The following is a 9,755-nucleotide window of genomic DNA, read 5'->3' as shown; positions in this document are numbered from 1 at the left end:
TTCTGTCACTAAGTGACCTACACACTTGCAGTGATTGCATACTTTAGGTAGCTTGCTTACCTCCACAGTTTGCCAAAACTCAAAAGCTTTGGTCTTGACATAGATTTGATCAGGGATGGGATTAAAGAGATCCACATCAACAAGCACTTTTGTGAAGCACCCATAATCCCTTTTTAGAGTCTTCTTGTCAATTTGCATAGGGTTGCCCACACCTCTGTTGGGGAATAACGATTCCAATCGATCCCCACTACATAGATAACTTGTAATATGAACATACTACTACTCCAGACAAATTCTAAATATCCACTACAACCAACCTAACATGCCCAACTCGCTAAACAACTATTAACAACAAATAATAATGCAAAGAAAATATAAAGCATACCATAAAATAAAAATGTATCATGGTTTGGCCAATGATGCCTACTTCCACAAAAGCTAATCATTTTATAACGTGGGAAGGAAGATTACAATCACTCCTCTCAAGTCTCTCCACCTTACTAGATCACTCCTCTCTTTTTACAAGCTTTTCTCTCTGCAAAGGTTTTTTCTCAATCTTGATTGCTCTCAAAATTGGGTTTCAATTTCGTGATTTTTGTGTTGGCTTCTTTGTGTTAGGTTTTCCAAAACCTTGTTTTTGGTTTATATACTGCCCTTTCAATTTTGCGGTTACTATAGCGAATTAGAAACTGCAAATATAGGTATGTCTTGCTGGCTGGCGCTCTTGGCAAGGCCAATTTCGAGGCCAGCCTTTCAAGTGCTGTTCGTGAGAGAGGCTGAAAAAACTATCTTCTTTTCCAATAAACAGGGCAAGGGCACGAGCGCTCAGACATCATCACGCGAACAAAACTGATTTCTCTCCTCTTCCTCATTCTCATGTGAGGGATAACTCCAACAATCTCCCCCTCCCAAACAATGAGGGAGGGTACCTCCATGCAATTTCCAAATCAACAGGAGGAGTCTGCTACCATTTTGGAGGTAGCACAACAAACATCAAACTTATCTTTCGGTAAGATTTTGTTCATCATATCCGACCCGTTCTTGTTGGTATGGATCTTCTTAATACACAAATGCTTGTCTTCAAGTACTTCTCTAATCCAAGTATAACGCACATATATGTGCTTAGATCTAGAATGAAAACTCGGATTCTTGCTCAAATGGATGGCGCTCTCACTGTCACATAGAACTACAAACTGTTTATGCTTTAGCCCTAGTTCATTGAAGAACCTCTTCATCCATAACATTTCTTTGCAACACTCTGTGGCTACAATATAATCAGCTTCTGTAGTGGAGAGAGCAACACACTTTTGCAACTTAGATTGCCAAGAAACTGCTCTCACTGTAAAAGTAAACAGATAACCAAAGGTGAACTTCATCGAGTCAACATCACCTGCCATGTCTGTATCAGTGTAGCCTTCAAGTAAGGGCTTACATCCACCAAAACATAAGCACACTTTGGAAATTCCCTTGAGATATCTCAATATTCACTTAACACCTTCCCAATGCTCCTGACCAGGATTTTACAGAAATCGGCTTACAACACCAACGGCGAAAGCAATATTCGGTCTTGTACACACCATTGCATACATCAAGTTGCTCACTGCAGATGCATAAGGAATCTTTTCCATCTGACTCTGCTCATGCTCACCTTTTGGACACATCTCTTTGGTCATGCGAAACTGGCCACCAAGCAGACAACCAACTAGCTTCACTTGATCCATGTTGAATCTCTTCAACACCTTCTCAATGTAGCTTTCTTGAGAAAGCTACAACTTCCCACTCTTTCTGTCATGAGTGATCCGCATCCGAAGTATCTGCTTTGCTTGACCCAAATCCTTCATCTCAAAGGACTTACTAAAGTTTTTCTTCAGCTTGGATATCTTGTTTATATTCGGGTCAACTATCAACATATCATCCACATACAACAAGAGCACTACGAAATCCCTGTCTAGAAATTTCTGAACAAACACACAATGATCAGAAGCAAACTTCTTGTATCCTTGCTTCAATATAAAGGAATCAAATTTTATGTACCACTATCTCGGTGCTTGCTTGAACCCACATAAATTCTTTATCAGCTTGCATACTAGGTGCTCCTTGCCTTTAAACTCAAACCCCTATTGCTAGTCCATGTAGACATCTTTTTCAAGGTCTCCATGAAGAAAAGTTGTCTTGACATCTAGTTGCTCAACCTCTAGGTTCATACTTGCGGTCAGACCCAATACCACCCTGATAGAAGTCATCTTAACTACAGGAGAGAAAATTTCATCAAAGTCAATACCTTTTCATTGACCGAAACCCTTCACAACAAGGCGAGCTTTGTGCCTTGGGTATGGATTATTCTCCTCATGCTTGACTTTGTAGATCCACTTATTCTGGAGAATTTTTCTTCTTTGTGGTTTCTTAACTAACTCATAAGTGTGATTCTTATGCAAAGAATCCATCTCGTCATGCATGGCCTTCAACCACTTTTTTTTGTCTGTTCCTTCACGTGCCTCTTGATAGTACATAGGTTCTCCACCATCCAATAGTAAAACGTATGTATGTGGTGGATACCTGGTTGAAGCTAGTCTCTCTCTGTCTAACCTCCTTGCCCCATCTGCTGGTGCCTCAGGAGGATGCACTTCTGCTTGCTCTGGTGGTGGTTCATGCACTTCATCTGCATTCTTTTATACCAATAGGTTCTATCCCATCATGAGCAATAGGATTCTCATCATGAGCTTCAAACTCATGGTTCTCTGCATTCTCAATGCCTTCTACACGTTCCACAATAGGAACTTCTGGTTCTGAATCAACAAGATCATTGATAAAAGCCTGTAGCTTCTCACCCTCCTCAAAGTCTGCTATGGTTTGGTCTTCCAAAAACACAACATCTCGACTTCGGGTTACCTTCTTGTTAATCGGATCATAGAGTTTGTAACCAAACTTTTCATCTCCATAATCCAGAAAAATTCACTGCTTGGCTTTTTCATCAAGCTTGGATCTCTCATCCTTCAGAATATGCACAAATGCCCTGCACCCAAATACCCTCAAGTATCCATAATCAATATCTATTCCTGACAATACTCTCTATGGATAGTCACTATTCAGAGGCTTTGACGGAGATAGGTTGATCATATGCATGGTTGTACACATTGCTTCTACCCAGTAGGTTCTAGGTAGCTTAGAGTGAGACAGCATGCATCTCATCCTCTCTACTATGGTACGATTCATTCTCTCTGCTATTCCATTTTGTTGCGGTGTCTTGGGAACGGTCTGCTTATGACGAATCTCATGACTCTTGCAATACTCTTCAAACGACCCTATGTACTCACCCCCATTATCTAAGCCAATACACTTCAAAGGCTTCCCTATGTCTCTTTCCACCATGCTATGGAAAATCTTGAACACGCCAAGTACTTCATCCTTGGTCTTCAGACTATATGCCCATATCTTTCTTGACCCATCATCAATGAAAGTCAAGAAGTACAAAGCTCCCCCATGGGACTTTACTTTCATAGGACCACATAAGTTAGTGTGAACTAGCTTAAGGACATTGTCTTTTCTGTGAGACGGGAATCTTTGGAAAGACACCATGTATTGCTTTCCTACCAACTAATGAGTGTATCTATTTAAATGAGTACCTTTGATGTCTGGCAAGGCCTTTTGCTTGGCAAGAACTTTCATACCTTTTTCTCCCATATGACAGTCTCTTGTGCCATAGCTCGGAGGAAGCTTCTTCTTCTGCCATATTTACTTCTGCTTTACACAAACTAGCCTGTGTCTTGTAAAGAGAGCAAGTTTTCTTCCCTTTGGCTGCTACAATGGAACCTCTGCTTAGTTTCCATACCCCATTACCAAACGAATTTAGAAAGTCGTCATCATCTAACTTTTCAGCGAAAATTAGGCTTAGCCAATTGTCAGGGACATGTCTTACATCCTTGAGTGTCAAGGTGTAACCGACATTGGTTTCTACATTAACATCACCAATGCCTACAATCTTTGAGACGCCACTGTTACCCATCTTTACCTCACCAAATTCACCACAGCTGTAGGCAGTAAAGAAATTCTCGTGGGGTGTGACGTGGTAAGAAGCACCTGTATCTACCACCCACTCTGTACCCTGGCATGAAGTGCTTAAGCATAACTCGTCACCATCTGACACAATTCCTACTTCACCTTCTGAAGCTATGACTATGGAGTTTCTACTAGCGGTGCTTTCTTTCAACTCTAACTTGTCTTCTTGTACGGTACTAGTCTTCTCATCCCTCTTCAATTCTATGCATTCATACTTGAAAAGGCCATGGATACTGCAATGAGAACACGACAAGTCTTTCTTAGGAGGTCTGCTCGCACTCCTAGATTTTCTTTTGTCCTCACCTCTAGAATGAGATCGTTTTCTACTTTTGCCTCTCTCTTGCTTTTCTGTAACAAGGATCTCTGAGTGACAGGAGCTATTCTGTGTCCTTTCTTATCTTCTCATAGAGGTCTTCTAAAGTCTTCCACAAGCTGAAAGTTGTAGTCTCTTGGGATACAAGGCGGATTACATTATTGTCAATCCGTTATCTAATGCACCCAATTGCTTTTTCATCAAGCGTCTTCCACTCAACCACAGCAATTGCGTCTGGTTTTACTCCTTCATTTTCAATGGGTTATGCCAAGTCCTTGTAATAGAGCAAGTCTTCCATTCTGGCTTTCCACATAGTGTAGTTGTCTCTATTCAGGCTAGTCATGCGAGTGTTCACTGAATGGTCCATCTCTACAAGTTATTTAAACTCAAATCTTCTTTCAGGAATTTTGTCAAACACCTTCCGAGCAAAATTCAGATAACAACTTAGGTTAATCGAACCTGGCTCTGATACCACTTGTTGAGGAATAACGATTCCAATCGATCCCCACTACACAGATAACTTGTAATATGAACACACTACTACTCCAGACAAATTCTAAATATCCACTATAACCAACCTAGCATGCCTAATTCTCTAAACAACTATTAACAACAAGTAATAATGCAAAGAAAATATAAAGCATACCACAACACAAAGATGTACTGTGGTTCGGCTAATGATGCCTAATTCCATAAAAGCTAATCCTTTTTTAACGTGGGAAGGAATATTACAATCACTCCCACTACACCAGAATTTGTGATTTGCGACGGTTTTTAGTGTCCCAGGTCCCGTCGCTAATCGCCCTGTCGTTAATATTTGTGACGGGTAAGGACCATCATAAATGGAATTAGAAAACGACTAATGTATCTGTTGCAAGGTCGTCGCAAGGTCAAAGACAAACAAAACCATCGTATTTCAGAAAAAGTATTTTAAAAAAAAATGTGTGCAGGCCAAATGACCTGCAACTGCTACACTAGTTGATTCGTAGGAGATCCCCACCCTCATTTCATAATAGTTCACATACAAACTAGGGAATTGGTCACATACCAAATTTAAAAAACATAGTTTAACTCCATTTTATAAATAGCATTACTTGCTAAGTGGCTCATTCAATCAACAATTTAAATAAACCAATATAAAAAAAAAACTCAAAAAGTTGCTAACTAAACTTCATAACAAACTATAGTCTTTAGCTTTCCATTACTTGCACCATATTCTCAATAAGCCCTTGTGTAGCATATAAAGAACCTGCAACGACAAAAGTTCTTTTAATAAGATATAACTTGATTCAAGGATCTAAAAATATGATATATTTAATGAACAAAAAATGTTATCTAAGGGCACCTGTCGAGTTCATCACATTTGAAGCAACGAAAAGCTAGAATACATATTCTTAGACAATTCTAAGCATGAAGTAAAATGGTCTTCTTCCGTTCAATACCACACACATAGCTACGTACACCTTAATGTGCATCATAACCTTATAAAATAATAAATAGACTAGCCCCTTGATAAATCTAAATTCGAATATACCGAGATACGAAAAAATTTGATCGGTTAGAACAATCAATCCCTTATTAATTTATGTGCTTGCCTTCCATATTAATTTCCCTAATTATTGTTTACTCATAGTCTAGATAACGGTCTTTAAACATCAAAATCATAACATTCAAACAAGTCTTATTTCACAAATAACTAAAATCAAACAATCATATGCTGAAATTCTAACATGCACAGAAACAAGATAAGCACAAATTAACTAAACCCCAATTCAAAAAAATTAGAAACATTACCTTAGATATTGCTTGGATAATTAAAACTCGAACCTTCATTTTCTATAAACAGAGCAAGATGTGTACAAAAAAGTACCTAATTAATGTCACAAATATCCTCACATAACTATAATCAAATCAATACGATTTCACTTAAATTGACTCTAGCGTCAGTGATAGGAAAACAAAATGGAAGGTTTAAAAGCATATTGTTTACACACATTTCATATCCTATGTATGCGCGTACTCGATGAAAGCATATCCTCTTGGCTTATTTGTCAATTTATCAGTGACCATACGGACCTGTGATGCTCAAAAACAATCAAAAGCTAGAAAACAAGACCTCTTCTTCAGAGATATCCAGACTATGGAACAAAGTAATCACCTCATACCAACTAATTTTGTTTCTACTTTATAACCTAATAAAGCTTTCAAACTAAAATATCATATATGGCACAGCAGACAGGTACTATGCCTCACTAGCTGTGCTCACCTTTTGGAAATGGATTGCCAAAAAATCAAGGTAGATAGGAGAAATACCAAATGTGGAACAAAATTACCACCCTCTTACTAGGGATTTTGCCCATTAGATAACCAAATACCATATGAAAATGAAAAAAATAAACCAATTATTCAGAATGATAGGGGCATTGTTATCACAGTTTTGAACTAATAGAGTAAAAGAGGGAAAAAAAGTATCATTACCACGTGATGGTCATTTCCCCTCCATGGATTCTTTCTTCGCTTCACAGCATAGCAGATTCCTCATATATTTCCTCCACCACGTCCGGCTCAGAGTAATCCTTATCCACAAGCGACAATTTAGATGGCTTTTTGCGGAACATATTCTTGAACACACCCTTTCCATGCTTCTTTAGCGGTGGCACCGGAAGTGTTAGCTCCTTTGGTGGTAATATATCGATGACAATGCAAGTTGTGTCATCTCGAAGTCCTTCGAATTGTACAACCTCCTGGAGATGTAAGAAGTGGGGTGTCAAATAAAATTTTAAAAGTAATATATATACACACACACATATATATACCCATCAAAAACTACATTATCATCAGCAAAATAGAAATTTCAATTGGGATTATAGCGTACATGGACAATTGAGAAGTTGCAGCAGCGGGTGACATCCCTCGGCAGCAGTTCATAGCCGCCTCTGACGATAAAGCATCCCAAACACCATCACTTGAAATGACAAGCCTACCTCCCACAGTGGATAACTGTAGTAATCACATACAACAGTTATTAACAAGATGGTAAATAGTTTGTTTATAACTTCTTTACCTCGTAAAATAACTAATGGTTTTTTACTCATAACCGAGAAAACTTTGTTTTGAAGGAATTCAGAAATGATAAGACATGCTAGAACAGGTAATGATAATGATAATACAATCCTGCCTGTGAGGAGGCGCAGGGCCAATCTTAGGACCCTGATAATACAATGATGCATGGCCATCTTTCCTCCACATTGCCATCTCAGTCACATTCAAAACATCCATTTCCGTCATGTGTATCTTACTTAAGTACTCTGACAGTGAATCACTAACTAATTTGCGATGCGTCCATGTACCCGATGGAACCGACTTTAACTCTAACTCGCAAATCTCCAAGTGATGAGTCCCTCCAATATTCCAATCACCACCTCCGGTGCATATTATTAGATCATTGGGACTTATTAGATCGTTCTGAAACATGGAGTTTTGGTAATATGCAACGAAGAGACAGAAAAACCAAATGTGAATGAGAATCACTGAAGAGGGTGGATATGATTGTACAGATAAGCTATTTAACAACAGACCTGAAATGAACAGGAGAATATGTACGATAGAAGACCTAGGTCTTGCTTGTATTTACTTCCCTTCTAATCCAGTCACCCAAGGTTTCAATTGACCTATGTAAGCTCTCTCTACACTCATTTCCATCTTCACTTCGGCCCCTTCTTGGAAATAAGAACCCCTGGTCAATATTAACCAAGCAGCCAGATATATCATATACGCCATGCAATATTAACCACTGGTAGTTTCTACAATATTTCTTTGAAAACAAACCAAAACTGATAAGGACAAAAAAGGTAAATCGTGGGCACAAATATTACTTTATAATCTCAAGAACTTTGTTTCCGAAATGCAAAATAAGAACTTTCTATGTTTTCTATGTTTTATAGAAGATGTTCATTACTATCCAATTTTGTAATTTGGCCTAACATATCAGACAATGCAGCCTAGATTTGAAAGTCTATTTTGACATAGAGATAAAAAGGAAAGAGAAAATTGATAGTGCCATCACTTCTTAATATCTCTAGTTATTCTTCCTAGGCAATAATGGGTACTTGAAGCGGTGTGCATGAGAGGCCAGAGGTGGTAAACTTACCCTCTAGTAGGACACGGATATAATCCTCTTCATATTCCTTAAAACACCGGACTAAGAATATAAAAATGAAAACAATCTAACTAAACGACAATCTATCACCAGTGCAGAGTGAAAAACAAACAACTCCATAAAGTATGTGTTGGGGTTCGAAAGGATGCGCTCTTTAAAGTGTTATAAGATGTACCGGGGGCAACACCATTTACGTGCATACGTTGGTAACTGACAAGGTCAATGGACATGAGTATCAATATCAACTTCTCGAAGTATGAGCCCAATCTGAACTCTCACCCAATCGACTATTACAATAATTTGAGACATATGATCTCGGGATACTCAACCCGAAAAAGTATAGTAAAATAAAATATAATAAAAAAAAGTGCTTCTAGGAGCATATCATGTTGTACAACGTCTTATTAAGCAAATCCTTGGTGTCAATGAACCGATTTTAAACTTAAAATTAAGATGTATCCTTAGTATCCTTAGTATTAAGATGTAATATTTTGTAAACTTATTTTAGCATTGGAAACCCCGATGTAAAACTGAAAATTAAAAGAAAGGACAAAAGAACAAAATTAAATAAAGTAATAATGAAGAGTATTACACTAATAGGAAATGAAAACAAACAAACAAAAAACCAGCACCTAAAAAAATTCTACAAATATCAAGATCCCAAATGAAATGAAACAATAAAATTTAAAGTCGAGAATAAAACACAACAAAGATACAAATATCTAAGAAACAATCCAACACCTGATTTGAGAATCCAATGCCAAGACCAAGCAAAAGCCGGCCAACATACAAAGTACTAATGAAATGAAATTCCCTGTGTGAAACTAAGTAACACAGATCAACATGTACAGGTAAAAGATTCTAGAGATATACAACCAAACACACGTGGCAGTTGAAGTACGAATATAGAAGTAGCACAATTCAACAATCTAGACATGGATTAGTCATTATTCCATCTTTTAAACACTAGCAGTAGCCACATATATCTTAATCATCCCCCCATGCTTGTAAAGTTAATTATACATACTTTCCAAGATGCACACAAATATCAAACCGTTCACCCCTAAATGGAATGAAATGAGAATTATTTAAAAGGAGACCTTGAGAAATCCAGCACAAATCGCATAATTTCATCAATTGAATCACATCCTATTACTTAATAAGTATTTGAATTCTTAAAACTTGTAACAGACCAAAACACAAAATGAGGGTTTAGCTAACCTTGGA

General features: G+C 37.8%; 1 long non-coding RNA gene across 1 annotated transcript; it reads right to left on the bottom strand.

The window, feature by feature from the left end:
- Positions 1-7,252: 7,252 nt before the first annotated feature.
- LOC147496489 (uncharacterized) lies at positions 7,253-9,755 on the bottom strand. The gene is made up of 3 exons (XR_015196614.1): positions 9,270-9,755; positions 7,948-8,105; positions 7,253-7,369 (listed from the first exon to the last, which is right to left on the bottom strand). It is a non-coding gene; the product is annotated as an uncharacterized LOC147496489 (long non-coding RNA).

This window comes from Coptis chinensis, chromosome 5 (assembly GCF_015680905.1).
Source record: "Coptis chinensis isolate HL-2020 chromosome 5, ASM1568090v1, whole genome shotgun sequence".
Lineage (NCBI taxonomy): Eukaryota > Viridiplantae > Streptophyta > Magnoliopsida > Ranunculales > Ranunculaceae > Coptis > Coptis chinensis.
Note: the sequence above shows the minus strand (reverse complement) of the source record. Positions and strands in the feature narration are given on the sequence as shown.